The sequence below is a fragment of the Heptranchias perlo genome, unplaced genomic scaffold, assembly GCF_035084215.1.
Source record: "Heptranchias perlo isolate sHepPer1 unplaced genomic scaffold, sHepPer1.hap1 HAP1_SCAFFOLD_266, whole genome shotgun sequence".
Taxonomy (NCBI): domain Eukaryota; kingdom Metazoa; phylum Chordata; class Chondrichthyes; order Hexanchiformes; family Hexanchidae; genus Heptranchias; species Heptranchias perlo.
In genome coordinates, this window is record NW_027139278.1 from 24,252 (window position 1) to 45,656 (window position 21,405).

At 45.9% G+C, this 21,405-nt stretch overlaps 4 non-coding genes across 4 annotated transcripts; 2 read left to right on the forward strand and 2 right to left on the reverse strand.

Moving 5' to 3' along the window:
• Nucleotides 1-13,803: 13,803 nt before the first annotated feature.
• trnar-acg (transfer RNA arginine (anticodon ACG)) lies at nt 13,804-13,876 on the reverse strand. Its single transcript has one exon. It is a non-coding gene; the product is annotated as a tRNA-Arg (tRNA).
• Nucleotides 13,877-16,539: 2,663 nt separating this feature from the next.
• Nucleotides 16,540-16,631, forward strand: trnar-ucg (transfer RNA arginine (anticodon UCG)). Its single transcript is given in 2 exon segments — nt 16,540-16,576; nt 16,596-16,631. It is a non-coding gene; the product is annotated as a tRNA-Arg (tRNA).
• A 1,461-nt stretch (nt 16,632-18,092) lies between these two features.
• trnaw-cca (transfer RNA tryptophan (anticodon CCA)) lies at nt 18,093-18,164 on the reverse strand. Its single transcript has one exon. It is a non-coding gene; the product is annotated as a tRNA-Trp (tRNA).
• A 3,156-nt stretch (nt 18,165-21,320) lies between these two features.
• trnak-uuu (transfer RNA lysine (anticodon UUU)) lies at nt 21,321-21,405 on the forward strand. The gene is given in 2 exon segments: nt 21,321-21,357; nt 21,370-21,405. It is a non-coding gene; the product is annotated as a tRNA-Lys (tRNA).

The following is a 21,405-nucleotide window of genomic DNA, read 5'->3' on the forward strand; positions in this document are numbered from 1 at the left end:
ACGGGTCAAAAGGTACCTGAGAAATAAACAAGCAGACACTTTAGAAGTGAAGCCGTGAGCTTTCTGCTCCGTCTCTCCAGGACATCGAGATGCCCAGCGGTCCCGCGTGTTCACAATGTTCAACCTCTGCTTCAGTTCACAGGGTTTCTGCTCCTCTTTACTTTGAACTTTCCAAATAAAAGTCTGTGGAAATAAAAAACCCAATCGCTAATGGTCAGTGACAAGGCTGAAATCCAACCTCTGAATCGTAAAGTGAGATGGAAGAATGACAGAGCGTCAAACAGGAACAAGAGCTGGGACTGCTCGCTCGATATTGCACCGTCACACATTCCCCTCAGTCGGCGGCTGCTTTGAGTTGAGCTGTTGAGGGGACCGTGAGATGAAGTCCCGCTCCGGGACAATTTAATGCTTGTGGAGCCTCAGAAGTTGGAACTCGCTGAGCTCAAAAAGCGTCATTCAACTTTCCGTGGGTAATTCTGGTGGAAAATTATTTAGGTGCGGTCTCTCGTCGGAGTGAAGTTGCTGGTGTCTCAGCAGGATGGAGGACTGAGTGAATCTCTTCTTACACACAGAGCAGGTGAAAGGCCTCTCCCCAGTGTCACTGCGTTGATGTCTCAACAGTTCCTTTCTGCTTTTAAAGCTCTTCTCACAGTGAGAGCATTTAAAAGGTCTCTCATCGGAGTGAACAAGCTGGTGTGTCAGCAGGTTGGAAGACTGAGTGAATCTCTTCCCACACACGGAGCAGGAGAACGGCCTCTCCCCAGTGTGAACTCGCTGGTGTTTCAGCAGGTTGGAAGACTGAGTGAATCCCTTCCCACACATGGAGCAGGTGAACGGCCTCTCCCCTGTGTGAGAGTGTCGATCAGTTTCCAGCTCTGACGGGTAATTGAATCCCTTCCCACAGTCCCCACATTTCCACGGTTTCTCCATGGTCCGGGTGTCCTTGTGTCTCTCCAGGTTGGACGATCAGTTGAAGCCTCGTCCACACACAGAACACGTGTACGGTTTCTCCCCACTGTGAATGGTGCGGTGTTTTTTCTGGCTGTGTAACTGGTTAAAGCTCTTTCCACAGTCAGTGCACTGGAACACTCTCACTCGTGTGTGTGTGTCTCGGTGCTTTTCCACTCACACTGATATTTGAAATCTTCTCCCACAGACAGAACAGACAAACATTTCTCCTTCCACATTCAAAGGCCGATGATATTCAGGTCCTGATGAATCGAGTGACTCTGTCAGATCTTGACGTGATCTTTGATTTGAGTTTCCCTCTGTAAATCCTCCCCTTCTAATACCCTGCAAAAGGAGTTCAGAAAAGTCATTACTGTAAGTACAGGATAGAAATTCAGAATAGACAATTCTAGTTTCTATGGAACATTCTTTCCTCTCTTGTTCCTCCAAAGATGTAAATCTCCATCCCACACAATCTCCCTCCTCCCTGTGCTGAAATCCAAACCCATCGTGTCATCTTTCAGTGGCCCGAAACCATGAGTAAAAGGGTGAGAGAGAGTGAGAGAATGAATGTGAGAGAGCGTGAGAGAGTTAATGTGACACAGTGAATGCCAGAGAGTCAATGTCAGACAGTGAATGTGAGAGATTGAATGTGAGAGAGTGAGTGTGAGTACAGCAGTGGGCTCGTTGTGGAGAATGAAGTGGGGCAGGTGGAGCATCTTTCAGTGGGGCATCAGTGATCATAATCTCATTAGGTTTAGAACAGTTATGGAAAAGGACAGGGGACAGTCAAATACGAAAATTCTTAACTGGAGGAGGGCTAATTCCAGTGAGTTAAAAAGGGATCTTGTCCAGGTGGATTGGAATCAAAAATTGGCAGGCAGAACAGTAATTGAACAGTGGGAGGCCTTCAAGGAGGAGTGGGTTTGGGTACAGAGTAGACAGATTCCCACGAGGAGGAAAGTAACAGCATCCAAAGCTAGAGCTCCCTGGATGACTGAAGATATAGAGATCACTATTTCTCCTTCATTTACAGACGCTCTTTGACCGATCACCATTTCTCCTTCATTTACAGACGCTCCCTGACCATTCACCATTTCTCCTTCATTTACAGACGCTCCCTGACCGATCACCATTTCTCCTTCATTTAAAGACGCTCCCTGACTGATCACTATTTCTCCTTCATTTACAGACGCTCCCTGACCGATCACCATTTCTCCATCATTTACAGACGCTCCCTGACCGATCACCATTTCTCCTTCATTTACAGACGCTCCCTGACCGATCCCCATTTCTCCTTCATTTACAGACGCTCCCTGACCGATCCCCATTTCCCCTTCATTTCCCGGCGGGTAGTGAGGGGGGGATAATGTTCACTGTTTTATATTCGGGTCTGGGGCCGCACTCGGGGTTTGTAAAGCCTGAGCCTGGGCCTGAGCCCGGACCCGGGCCCCGGGGTTTATTGAGCCTCTTGCTCCGATCCTCTGACCTGCACCGAACGCGCTCCTCCCGCAGCCTCGACTGGCCGCGCATGCTCAGGACACACTGCCCGATAATGAGTCACTACTGCGTCTGCGCACTGGGCTCCACAGATTCAGATAGGGCACAATCTGAACCGCGCTGCATGCTGGGTGATGCAGCCGCCATTGATGATCTTAATATCAGGCCGAAAAACAAAGACATTGGAAGCAGGGCGAGCGCGTTTGGACCAAGGATAATAAAATAAACTGAAAGCCCAGCGCTTCGAGCCATTAAAACCGGCACAAACACAGGTTAAACGGATGGGCAAAAATTTGGTGGATGGAATATAATGTGGGAAAATGTGAAGTCATCCACTTTGGGAGGAAAAATAAAAAAGCAAAATATTATTTGAATGGACAAATACTACAAAATGCTGCTGTACAGAGGGACCTTGGTGTCCTCGTACATGAAACATAAAAAGTCAACATACAAGTGCAGCAGGTAATCCGGAAGGCAAACGGAATATTGGCCTTTATTTCTCGGAGGATGGAGTATAAAAGCAGGGAAGTCATGCTACAACTGTACAGAGTGCTATTGCAAGACGGGAGGCCCGAGGAGCCTCAGTGCCCACATGGGGACATGAAGAAGTCGATGCGTTATGGAACCAGTTGTACCTTGAACTCCAGTCAAAATGTTTAGAAGGTTCAACTACTTTAGATGGCGCTGAAACTCACAACCCCAGCATTTCTCGAGTGTATAATTATTGTAGAAATAACGTGCGCTGACCGATTGCTCCACTGGAGCCGCGCACGGTCTGTGTCCCCAGTTCTCCCATCAAACAGCTTCATCCTCGGTCTCTCAATTATCGCTTCCTGATCTTTCCCACACAGAAGCCTCCAAACAAGAGGCGATTTGTTAAACATCAGCAGATCTTTAAAAGCCGTGGAATCTGAAACAAAACCCCAGACGATAAGAACTTTTAATTATATTATTGTTTACTTAAGGATAATTATTTTCATGCTACTTTAAGGAGGATTTGGGTAAAGTGGGAGCTGAAATTATGAAACTCTCTCTGGGCTGTCGGTGATTGGAGAGATGGGCGTTATTTCATTTGAAAACCGAGGCTAGGAACTTCCTGATGAAGAAGTGTGAGAGAAGATTGTGGTTCGTGGCAGCAACTGGGGAGATCGAGAGGAGAGGGAGAAAAGTCAAAGTCACAGCTGTGACAGCTCAAGTGCTCTGCTTATCTGTAATATTTAGACAGTAATGTACAGTACAGGACAAACCAGTTTAGAATGTGACCGTGACACGTAAATGTGACGACACGTTCTTGTTTCTGGGCTCATTGAGGTCGGGGTATAATTCTCGATGCGAGGTTCATACCCCGGCGAATCCCTAATTTATCCCGGGACTATTGATCTTGAGCTGCGGTTCAAACTTTTGCGAAGAGGGAAAGGAAGTCCCCAAATCACTCCACCTGAATCTGAAGCGCTTTCGGAAGAAATTCAGTTCAAACAATCAGGACTTTAAAGGCACCTCAATGACCTGCACTTTCATTGAATGAGCTTTGCTTCCAATTGCATTCGAGCTTGAAACCGCTCTGGGTTTTCATCTCACTGAAGCAGAGTGTGGCCGCTCTGTATCTGTGAGCATGTTGGTGACGAGGTTCGCTCTGATATTGGTCGCTTTCAATTTTTAAAATTTCACGAAGCCTCAGGGAAAAGAAACCGAGAATCGAATTGTCCCTGTAAGTGATGAATTGAAGGGATTGGTGCTCCAAGCAGATCTGGAAAATGCGCAGTGCGGTCGCTCAGGAATTCCAAATCCACCCTCTCGCCACTCGGCGATCATATTAACTGAGCTTTACTCTGGCCCAGTGTCACCGCGCTGAAATCGAGTATTTCTCCGGCACGTTTCTCTTAACTTCACAGTTGCTGGTTTAAGAGTGAAGACCGGCTCGTTGGATTTTCACTCCTGCAAGTTTCAACTGTTGATTTTGGACTGACTGTAGACAGCTGTGACATTGGTCGCTGCAATCAAAAAGTTGAGCTCAATGAGTTACTGGTTTAATAGGTGACTTTTTCACCTGTCTCGGTGGTGCTATCTGTTAGCGCAAAAGTTTGATGGTTCGAGCCCTCATTTTATTTTCCCTAAGGATTCATCACCTCAAAGTTCCAGGGTTTCAACGTGTGTTTTGTCTGCAAGAAAATGTACCGTGATTATTGCCGGCTGAGCAGGGCTGATATTCCACCATTTACCCTGTTGTCGGAGAGCAGGCACATGAATCATATAAAGCAATGGAACATTGGCTTCACGGAAATCACAATTCATAACCCATTTATTTTAAGCGGGTTTATTTTAAATGAGTCAACGCCTGCCTTAAATGGTAGACTCAGGACTGTCACACAAACAGGTTAAATCTTCATAGAATAATTACCACGGTCATTTTTAAACTGGACGCCACACGGTGACTTTGCTGTCAGTGAAGAGAGACGAGAAAGACCAAAGTGCCGTTTGCCCCTCTCAGTGTGGCCCTGAAGGACTGTGTCCAGGCTGAAGTTCTGTTCCCACCGGACGATCCTCCCCCCAGATTGTCCTTTCTGAGCTCCAGTCAGGTGATGCTAAACACTCAGGTGGGAAAGACCAAAATCTACAAAAAGGTGATTAAAACAAAGCTGATTTATTCAACAGATATCCAGAATATTAAATTCCAGCCCAGTTATAGGGGTTATTAACATCAGCAGAAACAAACCCCAACTGTCAGAATGAACATGGTTCAGTCCTGGATGTGATTAACAGCAGAATCCAACCCCTGCAGTCACTTTTGAACTCCCTGGTGTCTCAGTACGTGTGATGACTGAGTGAATCCCTTCCCACACACGGAATCATAGAATCAGAGAACGCTACAGCACAGAAGGAAGCCATTCGGCCCATCGTGTCTGTGCCGGCCGAAGAAGAGCTATCCAGCTTAATCCCACTTTCCAGGGCTTGGTCCGTAGCCCTGCAGGTTACGGCACTTCAAATGCACATCCATGCACTTTTGAAATGAGTTGAGGTTTTCTGCCTCGACCACCCTTTCAGACAGTGAGTTCCAGACCCCGACCACCCTGTCCGCTTCTGTGTATCCTCGAACTTTATCACTGCTATCCGGAGGTCGAGGAGACAACCATTCGCTCCTCTATGACATAAATCGTGAATTATACCGACCCCGACGAGCCCAGAAACAAGAACGTGTCCTTAAATTAAAGTGTTACAGACACATTCTGTGAGAGGTCTGTCTGTGTGATGAAATGGTGTTTTTGAACAGTCATTCTGATATCGGTTTCCTCCTCAAACCTCAACAAATACCAATTCCAAAGTGTGACTTTGTCGCTGAATTCCACAAATTAGGTAAATATAATAAATTACACAAAACACTGCTGGGAGTTGAACCCAGGATCGCCTGTTGACAAGACAGATGTTTTAACCAACTGAACCACAGCACCAATTCACAGCACCTGTTCCCCACCTCGTCTCACTAATATCGATCAGCGACACGTTATTGTCTGTTCGAGGCACAGACCGTTTTATCTTTGTCTATTTCCCTTGTCCGTTTACCTGTGCATCCTGATACTGCCTGCATTTCTCGCTGTGTTTATCTTTGTGTATCCATCAGTGTGTTGATACACGGATGATTAAGTGTGCTTGTGTTTGTTACATTAAATAAATTCGGGGTTCAGACAATTCTCGCTCTGACATTGGAGAACTATTGAGCCGAACTTTACAGCGAAGTCTTGTTTATTGTGGTGCTGAAACGAAAAAACCGAAGAGGTCCAAAAAGGGAAAAGGAGCAAAAACTTGTGAGGGAAAATAACGACAACAATCAAGGTATTTACAGGTATATTAAGAGAAAGAAGGGTGACTAAGAGTAATGTGGGCCCCTTAAAGACAGATGGAGGGGATATTGTAATTGAAAATCAGGAAATGGCAGAGTTGCTCAATATTTACTTTGCATCGGTCTTCATAGAAAATGATGAGGCGAACATAGCAGAGACACGAGGAAAACTGTAAATAAATCAAGGGGATTCAGTGTAAATAAAATAATGGCAATGGAGAAAATAATGAGATTGAAGATTGTCAAATCTCCAGGACCTGATGTTTACCATCCCAGGGGAATAAGAGGAATAGGTAAGGAACTTGTTCATGCTTACTCATGATCGATCAAAACTCTCTTGATTCAGGAATTGTTGCTTTAATTGAAACATTGTCAATGTCACTCCATTATTTCGGATGGGTCGGAGAGATAAAGTTGGAAATTCTAGGCCTATCAGTCTGACGCCTGTTGTGGGGAAGTTACCAGTATCCGTTATTGGGGAAAGAATGACTGAGCACTTGGATAAATATGGAGTAATCAGAGAGAGCCAGCATGGATTTGTAAAGGGGAAGTCAAGTCTAACAAAGCTCGATGAACTTTTTGAAGATGTAACTAACGTGCTCGATAATGGAGTGTCTCTGGGTGTTAGATGGACATTGACTTCCAAAGGCATCCAATAAGGGACCACATAAGAGACTGTCAACAAAAATTAGAGTGCGTGGAATTTAAGGCAACCTATTGAAATGGGCAGGGAGTTGGTTAGAAGGTGGGAGGCAGAGGCCCGGGATAATAAGGGATGTACTCAAATTGGCCGGATGTGATTAGTTCTGGAGCATCAGCTTTTTCCGATATGTATAAATGACGGAGATGAAGGAATAGAGAGCCGAACACTCACGTTTGTCGCTGACATCGAGTTAGGAGGCGCAGTGAGTAGTGTAGATGGGAGCATAAAGTTACAAAGGGAAATTGATAGATTCAGTGAGTTGGTAAAACTGTGTCAGATGGAGCTTACATAGAATTACATCGAATGTACATCACAGAAACAGGCAATTCGGCCCAACTAGACTATACCGGTGTTTATGCTGCAGACGAGCCTCCTCCAACCCCTCTTCATCTAACCCTATGAGCAAACTCTAATATTCCCTTCTCCTCTATGTGCTTATCCAGCTTCCCCGTAAATGCATCCATTCTATTCGCCTTAACTACTCCTTGTGGTGGCGAGTTGAACATTCTAACGCCTCTCTGGGTAAGTCTGTTTCTCTTGAATGCCAGATTGGATACATTAGTGACTGTATTAATGTTTCAGAAGATGGGATGATCGAGTGAATCTCTTCCCACACACGGAGCAGGTGAAAAGTCTCTCCCCAGTGTGAGTGCATCGATGTCTCAGCAGTTCGTTTCTGATTTTAAATCTCTTCCCACAGTCAGAACATTTAAAGGTCTCTCAGTGTGAACTCGCTGGTGTGTCAGAAGGAGGGATGACCGAGTGAATCTCTCCTTACACACGGAGCAGGTGAACGGCCTCTCCCCAGTGTGAACTCGCTGGTGTCTCAGCAGGTTGGATGACTGAATGAATCTCTTCCCACACACAGAGCAGGAGAATGGCCTCTCCCCAGTGTGGGAGCATTGGTGCATCAGCAGGGTGGATGACCGAGTGAATCCCTTCCCACAGGCAGAGCAGGTGAACGGCCTCTCCCCAGTGTGGGTGCGTTGGTGCATCAGCAGGGTGGATGACCGAGTGAATCCCTTCCCACACGCAGAGCAGGTGAACGGTCTCTCCCCAGTGTGAGTGCGTTGGTGTGTCAGCAGATGAATTTTGCTTTTAAATCTCTTCTCACAGTCAGAACATTTAAAAGGTCTCTCATCGGAGTGCACTCGCTGGTGTGACAGAAGGTGTGATGACCGAGTGAATCTCTTCCCACACGCAGAGCAGGTGAACGGCCTCTCCCCAGTGTGAACTCGCTGGTGTCTCAGCAGGTTGGATGCCCAAGTGAATCCCTTCCCACAAGCAGAGCAGGTGAACGGCCCCTCTCCAGTGTGAGTGCGTTGGTGTGTCAGCAGATGAATTTTGCTTTTAAATCTCTTCTCACAGTCAGAACATTTAAAAGGTCTCTCATCAGAGTGAACTCGCTGGTGTGACAGAAGGTGTGATGACCGATTGAATCCCTTCCCACACACGGAGCAGGTGAACGGCCTCTCCCCAGTGTGAGTGCGTTGGTGTTTCAGCAGGTTACTTTTGCATTCAAACCTCTTCTCACAGTCAGAACATTTAAAAGGTCTCTCCCCAGTGTGAACTCGCTGGTGTGTCAGGAGGCCGGATGACTGACTGAATCCCTTCCCACACACGGAGCAGGTGAACGGCCTCTCCCCAGTGTGACGGCGTCGATGAGTTTCCAGCTGTGACGGGTAATTGAATCCCTTCCCACAATCCCCACATTTCCACGGTTTCTCCGTGGTCCGGGTGTCCTTGTGTCTCTCCAGGTTGGACGATCAGTTGAAACCTCGTCCCCACACAGAACACGTGTACGGTTTCTCCCAACTGTGAATGGTGTGATGTTTTTTCTGGCTGTGTAACTGGTTAAAGCTCTTTCCACAGTCAGTGCACTGGAACACTCTCACTCGGGTGTGTGTGTCTCGTTGCTTTTCCACTCACACTGATGTTTGAAATCTTCTCCCATGGATAGAACAGACAAACATTTCTCCTTCCACATTCAAAGGCCGATGATATTCAGGTCCTGATGAATCGAGTGACTCTGTCAGATCTTGATGTGATCTTTGGTTTGAGTTTCCCTCTGCAAATCCTCCCCTGTAAAAGGAGTTCATAAAAGTTATCAATGTAAGTACAGGATAGAAATTCAGATCAGACAACTCTACTTTCTATGGAACATTATTTCCTCTATCATTCCTCAAAGCTGTAAATCCCCGTCCCACACACTCTCCCTCCTCCCTGTGCTGAAATCCAAACCCATCGCATCATCTTTCAGTGGCCCGAATCCATGAGTGAAAGGGTGAGAGAGGAATGTGAGAGTGAGTGTGAGAGAGTGAGTGTGAGAGAGGAATGTGAGAGTGAGTGTGAGTGAGTGTGAGTGTGAGTGTGAGTGTGAGAGTGTGAGAGAGTGAATGTGAGTACAGCAGTGGGCTCGGTGTGGAGAATGAAGTGGAGCAGGTGGAGCATGTTTCAGTGGGGCAGCAGTGATCATAATCTCATTAGGTTTAGAACAGTTATGGAAAAGGACAAGGGACAGTCAAATGTGAAAATTCTTAACTGGAGGAGGGCTAATTCCAGTGAGTTAAAAAGGGATCTTGTCCAGGTGGATTGGAATCAAAAATTGGCAGGCAGAACAGTAATTGAACAGTGGGAGGCCTTCAAGGAGGAGTTGGTTTGGGTACAGAGTGGACAGATTCCCACGAGGTGGAAAGGAACAGCATCCAAAGCTCGAGCTCCCTGGATGACTGAAGATATAGAGATCACCATTTCTCCTTCATTTCCAGACTCTTCCTGACCGATCACCATTTCTCCTTCATTTACAGACTCTCCCTGACCGATCACCATTTCTCCTTCATTTACAGACGCTCCCTGACCGATCCCCATTTCTCCTTCATTTACAGACACTCCCTGACCGATCACCATTTCTCCTTCATTTGCAGACGCTCCCTGACCGATCCCCATTTCCCCTTCATTTCCCGGCTGGTAGTGAGGGGGGGATAATGTTCACTGTTTTATATTCGGGTCTGGGGCCGCACTCGGGGTTTGTAAAGCCTGAGCCTGGGCCTGAGCCCGGACCCGGGCCCCGGGGTTTATTGAGCCTCTTGCTCCGATCCTCTGACCTGCACCGAACGCGCTCCTCCCGCAGCCTCGACTGGCCGCGCATGCTCAGGACACACTGACCGATAATGAGTCACTACTGCGCCTGCGCACTGGGCTCCACTGATTCAGATAGGGCACAATCTGAACCGCGCTGCATGCTGGGTGATGCAGCCGCCATTGATGATCATAATATCAGGCTGGAAAACAAAGACATTGGAAGCAGGAAGAGCGCGTTTGGAACAAAGATAATAAAATAAACTGAAAGCCCAGCTCTTCGTGTGATTTAAATCGGCACAAACACACAGCGCAGACGCTCCACCACTTTGGTGAACTCCAGAAAATATTTCAGCATGGCTTTATGAAGGGGAAGTCATGTCTGACAAATTTGCTTGAGTTCTTCGAGGATATAACGTATAGGGTGGATAAAGGGGAACCAGTGGACATAGTGTATTTAGACTTCCAGAAGGCATTCGACAAGGTGCCACATAAAAGATTATTACTTAAGATAAAAAATCACGGGATTGGGGGTAATATTCTGGCATGGGTGGAGGATTGGTTATCGAACAGGAAGCAGAGAGTTGGGATAAATGGTTCATTTTCGGACTGGCAACCGGTAACCAGTGGTGTTCCACAGGGGTCGGTGCTGGGTCCCCAACTCTTTACAATCTATATTAACGATTTGGAGGAGGGGACCGAGTGCAACATATCAAAATTTGCAGATGATACAAAGATGGGAGGGAAAGTAGAGAGTGAGGAGGACATAAAAAACCTGCAAGGGGATATAGACAGGCTGGGTGAGTGGGCGGAGATTTGGCAGATGCAATATAATATTGGAAAATGTGAGGTTATGCACTTTGGCAGGAAAAATCAGAGAGCAAGTTATTTTCTTAATGGCGAGAGACTGGAAAGTACTGCAGTACAAAGGGATCTGGGGGTCCTAGTGCAAGAAAATCAAAAAGTTGGTATGCAGGTGCAGCAGGTGATCAAGAATGCCAACGGAATGTTGGCTTTTATTGCTAGGGGGATAGAATATAAAAACAAGGAGGTATTGCTGCAGTTATATAAGGTATTGGTGAGACTGCACCTGGAATACTGCATACAGTTTTGGTCTCCATACTTAAGAAAAGACATACTTGCTCTCGAGGCAGTACAAAGAAGGTTCACTCGGTTAATCCCGGGGATGAGGGGGCGGACATATGAGGAGAGGTTGAGTAGATTGGGACTCTACTCATTGGAGTTCAGAAGAATGAGAGGCGATCTTATTGAAACATATAAGATTGTGAAGGGTCTTGATCGGGTGGATGCAGTAAGGATGTTCCCAAAGATGGGTGAAACTAGAACTAGGGGGCATAATCTTAGAATAAGGGGCTGCTCTTTCAAAACTGAGATGATGAGAAACTTCTTCACTCAGAGGGTGGTAGGTCTGTGGAATTTGCTGCCCCAGGAAGCTGTGGAAGCTACATCATTAGATAAATTTAAAACAGAAATAGACAGTTTCCTAGAAGTAAAGGGAATTAGGGGTTATGGGGAGCGGGCAGGAAATTGGACATGAAGCTGAGTTCGGATCGGTCAATGCCCTGTGGGTGGCGGAGAGGGCCCAGGGGCTATGTGGCCGGGTCCTGCTCCGACTTCTTGTGTTCTTTAGATTTGTGGTTGGGATCAGATCAGCCATGATCTTGTTGAATGGCGGAGCAGGCTCGGGGGGCCGATTGGCCTACTCCTGCTCCAATTTCTTATGTTCTTATGTTCTTATTGCTGCAGGAGTTCCTCAGGGCAGTGTCCTAGGCCCAACCATCTTCAGCTGCTTCATCAATGACCTTCCCTCCATCATAAGGTCAGAAATGGGGATGTTCGCTGATGACTGCACAGTGTTCAGTTCCATTCGCAACCCCTCAGATAATGAAGCAGTCCGAGCCTGCATGCAGCAAGACCTGGACAACATCCAGGCTTGGGCTGATAAGTGGCAAGTAACATTCGCGCCAGATAAGTGCCAGGCAATGACCATCTCCAACAAGAGAGAGTCTAACCACCTCCCCTTGACATTCAACGGCATTACCATCGCCAAATCCCCCACCATCAACATCCTGGGGGTCACCATTGACCAGAAACTTAACTGGACCAGCCATATAAATACTGTGGCTACGAGAGCAGGTCAGAGGCTGGGTATTCTGCGGCGAGTGACTCACCTCCTGACTCCCCAAAGCCTTTCCACATCGACAAGGCACAAGTCAGGAGTGTGATGGAATACTCTCCACTTGCCTGGATGAGTGCAGCTCCAACAACACTCAAGAAGCTCGACACCATCCAAGATAAAGCAACCCGCTTGATTGGCACCCCATCCACCACCCTAAACATTCACTCCCTTCACCACCGGCGCACTGTGGCTGCAGTGTGCACCATCCACAGGATGCACTGCAGCAACTCGCCAAGGCTTCTTCGACAGCACCTCCCAAACCCGCGACCTCTACCACCTAGAAGGACAAGGGCAGCAGGCGCATGGGAACAACACCACCTGCACGTTCCCCTCCAAGTCACACACCATCCCGACTTGGAAATATATCGCCGTTCCTTCATTGTCGCTGGGTCAAAATCCTGGAACTCCCTTCCGAACAGCACTGTGGGAGAACCGTCACCACACGGACTGCAGCGGTTCAAGAAGGCGGCTCACCACCACCTTCTCAAGGGCAATTAGGGATGGGCAATAAATGCCGGCCTTGCCAGCGACGCCCACATCCCGTGAACGAATTAAAAAAAAACTCATATATACAGACCCACAGTTCATATATCAACATCACACTCATATACACACACCCACAGTTCATATATAAACATCACACTCAAATATACACACCCACAGTTCATATATAAACATCGCACTCAAATATACACACCCACAGTTCATGTATAAACATCACACTCATATATACACACCCACAGTTCATATATAAACATCGCACTCATATATACACACCCACAGTTCATATATAAACATCGCACTCAAATATACACACCCACTGTTCATGTATAAACATCACACTCATATATACACCCCACAGTTCATATATAAACATCACACTCATATATACACACCCACAGTTCATATATAAACATTACACTCATATATACACACCCACAGTTCATATATAAACATCGCACTCATATATACGCACCCACAGTTCATATAGAAACATCACACTCATATATACACACCCGCAGTTTATAACAGAACAGCGCACTCCGAATCCACACCCAATTTATATTTACCCAAAGTCCTGTTCACAGCTCTCACCAAAGTCTGAACACTGAAAGTTGAACTGTTTTCCAGATACTGTCCGTCCTACTTTGTAATTTTAGCATCGGATTTTATGCAGACCGGCAAAGGGAGCGGAATAGCGGCCCTGCCGGTGAATGCTGCTTCGAACGGAAGTCTCGGTGTCCAGGAGCTGGCGGGGATTGGAAAGCTCTTGTGTCACACGAAGTGTCTGAAAGGCCCGGATACACCTGAAGGTTATCAGTGCGGTGCCCACACCTCGTGCTGTAATGTTAGCGAGCCTGACATCAACTGAAAAGGCGGCTTGTTCGAAACACGTTGTGGTCACAGTTTCATTCTATACATAACTGAACGGAAATCATTGAAAATGGAATGTTTTCTTCGCTGATTCACCATAAACAATATGTTATTATGAAATTTGATTCTCAGTTCCCCAGTGTCAGAGGGAAAATTGCATAAATCCGAGCCAGGCAGGAGTCGAATCTACAATCTTCTGATTCGTAGTCAGACGCGTTATCCATTACGCCACTGGCCCAGCTGATCTGTTTGATTTCATTTTTCATTCAGATTCAACCCACAGATTGACACAGAGAGATAAACACAGCGAGAGATACAGACAGTGTCGGTGAACACAGCGAAATAGACAAGAGATGTCGAAATGTACCAAACGGCCTCAAACTCCACCAGACAGTGGCGGGTATCTGACAGGTATCAGTGAGAGGAGGTGGTGAATTTGCAGTTTGATTTGGCTCCGTGGCTGAGCTGCTCAAAGTGCCCGTTTGGTCGGGGCCTTTTTTGTCTTCAGCCTCCTCTGTGATATTTACCCAATTTGTGAATTAAGCAACAAAATAACACAGAGCGGTATTTGTATTAGTTCCGGAGCCAACAAGGAAAGGATTCCAGATCTGCAGTATGTAAATGTTCCTGCACTGTACAGGCGGACCTCTCATACAATGTGTCCGAAACACCTTTTGAGGATATTGCTCGAGAGGGCTGATTGTACAAACTTCTTTACTTACAACCAGCAACCGAATCTCCATGAAGAGTTGCTCAGCGAAGCTCGTTTCACAGCAGTTTTCGCTGTTCAGCTTTTGTAAAATTGGTTGAAACTCATTTTGAACACATCTGAGTATCAATGAGAAGGTCAGGCACAGGATTGTTGGGATGGAACCGTCTCTAACAATAAGTACAAAGTATAATAGATTATAAAGTGAAAAAAGCCAATCCAATCTCTCAGTCTCTCTGTCACTTTCTCGGTGAGTGAACGTAAACCAACAGAAGAAGCTAAAACAAAGAACTGAGCAGTTTTGTTTGTTTCCTTTTCCTTCGGGCGAGTACAGTTGAAGAGAATGATTTCTGTTTGCTGCTGGACAATTAACTGGAATGAGCAGTGTATCTGGTTCCCATGGTACCCAGTGAAATATCCACGTTTATATCTCCCATTTACACTGATACCTTCCTTCCTCACTAATTATAGGAAACTTTTGGTCAGGTTCAATCACATTTCAGAAGACCAGAAGCGCAAAGCAAGGTCGAAACCTCATGGTGACGTAACCTACAGGCGAGGGAGGTTTGCAGGTTTACCTGGAGCTGTAAATATATAAACTCCTTCCAATGTACAAACTCCCCTCACCAACAGCAATTCAATTCTAACTGATCTGAGACTTTGGTCATTTATGGTGATTATACTTTGTGGAGTTAAAGCAGCAGTAAAATCCGTTGTGTGTTATATACATAGCCGTTCAGTCAATATAAAACATTGTCATCCGACCCACCATGAGCAATGCCACAGGGGGTATGTTAGGTTACGGACAGTTCCGCCTCCAGCAGTTGTTCTCTCGGTCACACATCCGGCATCACCTCTCGGTCTCACACTTCAGAGTCACGCCTGAATATAAACACATTTCTGTTTCACACTTTAACCTGGAGGTCAACAAATCACAAGTCAAGAGGAAAGGAACAAACAAATCAAATATTTAAGAATGTTAACAGATAGAAAATTCACCATAAATGACTGAGAAAAAAATGAAGCAAACGGATCAAGATGAACAATTAACAAAAGGTAACAATTAAAGAAAGGAGAAGGGGAACTGAGAATATCGCCCCAAATAGTTTTTGAAAAATCCTTTTGGTTTACATCTTAGTTTCTCCGTTAAGTTGGGGATGTACATCTAGAAATATTTTTCTTAACATCATAAAGACAATTAGAATACAAGTTTCACAAAGTAGGGATTAATCTTACTTATACGATAGCGTGTTATGTGTTTGTAAAATCTACAATTGTTTTACCATTCTTTAAGTTTAGAGGGATGCTCTGAATATATGTTCTACATTGAAACGTAAGTGGATTAATAAAATAAAATGTGGAAATTTTTTTATGAACATGAAGAGCTGCTTTTCCATCTTACAGATCGCGATATATTTATTTACACAACTGTCATTTGTGAAATGATGGAATGTATTTATTTCTATATCTGTACCGGTGAGGAAATCCCCACTGGATCATTTCCAGGAACCAGTCAAGTACTTAAATTAGTTTGTCAAACCCAAAACACCCGTTGGGAATTGCTGATTGAAAATTTAAATGGAAATCGAGACCATCACAAAGTATTGGAACAAATATACCCGCTGAGGTTTCGGGGTTGTTACTGATTTATTTCTATCACTGAGTAACCTATTTTAAACAGGGTGAAACTACAAATCTAATGATAAGAGTCTGGGTTGGAGAAGGAACAGATGAAAGTATCAAATTTAATTACACTGATTCCACAAACACTGCACACCACATCCCTTAAACATTGTTAACTGTTTCTACATAAAACTGGAGAGGGTGTAAATACAAAGTAACAGAACAAAAAGCTCATTAATGTATCAAATTTAATTTTGATATTGTTGCACAAACACTGAACATCCCATCGCTAAAACATTGTCCCGATCTAAAATCAGTCGGCAGGACCCTGAGACACAGTGAAAATGCTGTGATTTCAACCTGGTTCAAAACACGCAGCCTTCTGATGTGGAGTCAGACGCGACTGTTCTTGCACCAGGCCCACAACAAGCGGCTGGAGCCGGATCCATTGGAGGGCGATCGGTGCAGACTGCCGCCGCGGCTCTCGGAATGTGAGAGGCGGAAGCAGGAGCAGCCTGACCGCCTCAACCACAGCACAGGATCCCCGCTCTCCCTCATGTTGCATAACTGACTCTGTGGCGCAATGGACAGCGTGTTGGACTTCGACTTAATAATCGGAGGGGACATTCAAAGGTTGTGGGTTCGAGTCCCACCAGAGTTGGATTTTAGTTCACGGATCAGGAGCTGGGAAGTGAAATTTTGCAGCAAAACCGCGCAAACTCTCTCAAGGAGGAGACTCAACGTCTGCTCAGACCGAAAGTCAATCTGCTGGACTTCCGGCTCTGTCAGACTGAATGTTCCTTCAGACAGGTTTCTCACTGGACACATGCATCCTGCTGCCGTGTGAGCATTGGTGCTTGAGGGGGAGATTTCTTGCTTGCAGTAATTCTATTCCTGTAAAACTAGCTCCTGAAGTGTGGGATGGAAAGTATCCTGGCTGAGCGGTCTCAGGCGCTGGTTTAAAGCTCCAGTTAAATCCCACGATTTGTAGATGGATCAAAATCATAGTTTGTGTCTCCAAAACCGCAGCGTCCCTCCTGTAAACAAGTAATACTGAACATCTCATCTGCTATTGCAACAGCGCAGTCCGGAGGAACCACATGGCAATTCAAATAAGTAGATGCATTTTGGAACAAACCAAATGTACCTTCAACTCCGGTCGAAATGTTCACAATAAAAAGGATTGTTTGATCTCGGTGAGACTCGAATTAACAACCTCGGTATTTCCCGACCCTGTCCTGTCAGATAAGGACCGCGCACTGACCGATTGCGCCGCTGGAGCCCGGTCACTCTGATCACCTGTCCCACTCTGCTGGAAAGAATCTTAAGGTGAGAGGCCCGAACCTGTGGAAACGTGTCCAGTCACTGTGATGAAACTAATATCTGCACTTCCACTTTCAGCTTCTTTCACATCCTCTGCTCCATCGCACGACAATCGGGTTTTCTGCGAACAGATCAAAATGAACATTGCCAGAAATTCTATCAGTCGTGAGATTTTAACCCAGCGCCCACACAGTGATTGGATTTATTGTCTGAAAGCAGTGAGCTCCGTTCACACAACGCCTCGCCAGTCTTTCACGTTTTGTTTAATGCCCAAATAAATAAATTGGAGCTAATTGACCGCATTTACCCCGTGCTGGGGTTGTTCTCCTTCGAGCAGAGAAGGTTCAGAGGAGATTTGATAGAAGTGTTCAAAGTCATGGAGGGTTCAGATAAAGTTAATAAAGTGAAGCTGTTCCCATTGGCGGAAGTGTCGAGAACCAGAGGACACAGATTTGAGGTGATTGCAAAAGAACCAAAGGCGACATGAGGAAAATCTTTTTTACGCAGCGAATGGTTATGATCTGGAATGTGCTGCCTGAAAGGGCGGTGGAAGCAGATTCAATCGTGGCTTTCAAAAAGGAATTTGATAAATACTTGAAGGGGAAAATGCAGGGCCACGGGATGGGACTAATGGGATTGGTCTTACAAAAGGCAGGTAAGGTATTGATGGGTCGAATGACCTCCTTCTGTGGTGTGTTCATTCTGTGATCAATATTATTTTACACACAGTGAACAGACCATCCCTGAAAGACTGCCCCGCGATAAAACAGAGTGACACTGAAACGTTGCGAAAATGCAATGACCCCGACGTGATTCGAACACGCATCCTTCTGATCTGGAGTCAGACGCGCTACCGTTGCGCCACGAGGCCCACAGAACGCAGCTGGAGCCGGATCCATAGGAGGGGCATCGGTACCGACCGCCACAGGGACTCGAAGAGGCGGAAGCAGCAGCAGCAACACCGCAGGAGCCCCGCTCTCCAATCCAGCCGTTCCCAGCGGAGAGCTGCCAGTCCCGGCCTGAGCCCTGTCTGGGAGCCGCCTGCCATTCAGTCTTTACAGAACGGGACCGATCCAGTTTCAGCTCACACACAAGCTCAGGAATCCCACTCCTGACAGATTCACTTATTTAAACCTTGTTTAGATTCAGTGAATTGGGATTTAATTCAATCCTCATCTGCCCGCCGCTCTGTCAGTTCAGGACTTTATTTAAACCGACACTTGGAGCTCTGTTTTACAGGGTGCCGGATGTTTAAGCATTTCTCAGTCCCACCACGAACACTTTTTGCTGCTAACTTCTGCTTAATACAAAGTTCCCAGGAAGGAGGGAATTTCTCCTGGGTACTGAGTTCGAGTTAAGGAACAATCGAGGTGCGATTACACTACTTGGTGTATTCTATCGGGAGGAGCAAATTTTCAGGGAAATTATAGAGAGGTGCATAAGCCATAGAGTAGTGATAACAGGGGATTTCAACTATCCTAATATAGACTGGGATAGCAATAATATAAGGCGCAAAGAAGGGGAAGAATTTTTGAAATGTGTTCAGGGTAACTTTCTCGACCAGTACGTTTCTGGCCCACTGAGGAAGGAGGCATTGCTGGACTTGGTTCAAGGGAATGAGGCGGGCCAAGTGGAGCAAGTGTCAGTAGGGGAGCATTTAGGGAGCTGCGATCAGTATCATAAGGATTAGAATAGCTATGGAAATGGACTCTGTCCACTCTAAAGTAAAAGTACTCAATTGGATGAGGGTCAATTTCAGTGCGATGAGAACAGATCTGGCCCCGGTAAATTGGAATCAAAGATTGTCAGGCCAAACTATAATTGGACAGTGGGCGCCTTTTAAAAAGATGATTCAGGTATAGAGAAGGTACATTCCAACGAGGTAGAAAGGTCGGGCAACTAAAGCCAGAACTCCCTGGATAATAAGAGAGATAGAGAGTAAGATGAAGCGGGAAACATAAAAGGGAATCAAAAAGTCTTCTACAGACATGTTAACAATAAACGGGTAGTAAGAGGAGGGGCGGGGACGATTCGGGACCATAAAGGAGATCTACTCACGGAGGCAGTGGGCATGGCCTGAGGTATTAAATGAGTACTAGGCCCCACACCTCAGGGAGGCTATATTGGCCTTGGAGGGGGTGCAGCGCAGATTCACCAGAATTATACCGGGGCTAAAAGGGTTAAATTATGCGGACAAGTTGCAGAGAAAAGGTTTGTATTTCCTTGTGTACAGAAGATTAAGTGTTGATGTAATCGAGTTGTTGAAGGTGATTAAATGAGCCAATGGTGAGTGTGTGAGCTGTGAGACAGCTTGAAATCCCAATCCTCTTCACCACTGGGGACTGAGTCTTCCAACATACAGGGATTTTCACTCGTGCAAGTTTCATCCACATTTTCTGCTCTTCATTTCTCCGACCTGCTTGTTGCGCCTTTCCCTTCAATTCAGGACTAACAGGAAAAACTCGATTCTGCCGTCAATCTTCGGGTCACATGGAGAGATTTCAAATCATTGAAATCGACCCTGATCAACCCCAATATCATCACCTACACGTTTGACGAATGCAAAGCGGCTTCTATCGCGGTTTTACTGCACAACTCGTTCAAAGATACTGTCGGTAATTGGAGGGTCTTTCAAGTCATGACACGAACAGAACAGTCCGCACTGCCGTTTTCCCCAAGACGCTTCAGATTCATGGGGAATGGTTTCGGTCTGGCGGTTAAATCAGTTCCCTCTTCACAAATCCGCCTTTGAACCCGTGTCTTTTAGTATTTTTGCTAACTGATACCAAACTGGTTTGTCCTGTACTGTACGTTACTTTCTAAATATTACAGATAAGCAGAGCACTTGAGCTGTCACAGCTGTGACTTTGACTTTTCTCCCTCTCCTCTGGATCTCCCCGGTAACTGCCACTAACCACAATCTTCTCTCACACTTCTCCATCAGGAAGTTCCGAGTCTCGGTTTTCAAATGAAATAACGCCCATCTCTCCAATCACCGACAGCCCAGAGAGAGTTTCTTCGTTTCAGCTCCCAATTTCCCCAAATCCTCAAAGTAGCATGAAAATAATTGTCCTTAAGTTATTAATAATAATATCATTAAAAGTTCTTATCGTCTGGGGTTTTGTTTCAGAAGCCACGGCTTTTAAAGATCACTGCGGATGTTTAACGAATCGCCTCTTGGTTGGAGGTTTCTGTGTGGGAAAGATCAGGAAGCGATAATTGAGAGACCGAGGATGAAGCTGTTTGATGGGAGCACTGGGGACACAGACCGTGCGCGGCTCCAGTGGAGCAATCGGTCAGCGCGCGTTATTTCTACAATAATTATACACTCGAGAAATGCTGGAGTTGTGAGCTCCAGCGCCATCTAAAGTAGTTGAACCTTCTAAACATTTTGACTGGAGTTCAAGGTACAACCGGTTCCATAACACATCGACTTCTTCATGTCCCCATGTGGGCACTGAGGCTCCTCGGGCCTCCCGTCTTGCAATAGCAGGTGAGAGTTTATTTGTTTATAGGAGGGAGAGGGGGCGATTGGCGAGAGCTGAAATGGTAAAGCGGCCGGCACGACATCTTTAAATCTAAAGAACCAAACACACAATTCTTCTTTCCGTGAAGCAGAGATTCATCGGTTTGAAGTGTCGTGTCGGGAAAATTCGGGAGGCAAATCTGCTGCCTGGTGTCACGGTGTAACGGGTGAAATTATTCAGCTTTCAATTGTTGATCGGCTGAAATGTCGAGAGGCCTTTTCCAGCTCCCGTGTGGAACAAGTTCAGCTTTTGAGCCATTGGGTAAAGTGTATTTTTTATTGCTGCGAACGAATGACAAGACATTTTGTACAAACAAGAAGAATTGCACAATCATAAGTTCGCTGTCCATGTTTCTTACATCATGTTCAACAGAAACAAGGATTCTCCTCAACACGTTGCTAAAAATTGTATCAAAGGGATACTCCCCCAAATTCGATAGCGACAGGGATAATTCAGAGTCCCACCATGAATCTGTATGATGGAAACCAGTCCACCAGCGAACCTGGAGAGCTCAGTCGGTAGAGCATCAGACTTTTAAAACAGGTAGTGATCTGAGGGTCCAGGGTTCAAGTCCTTGTTTAGGCT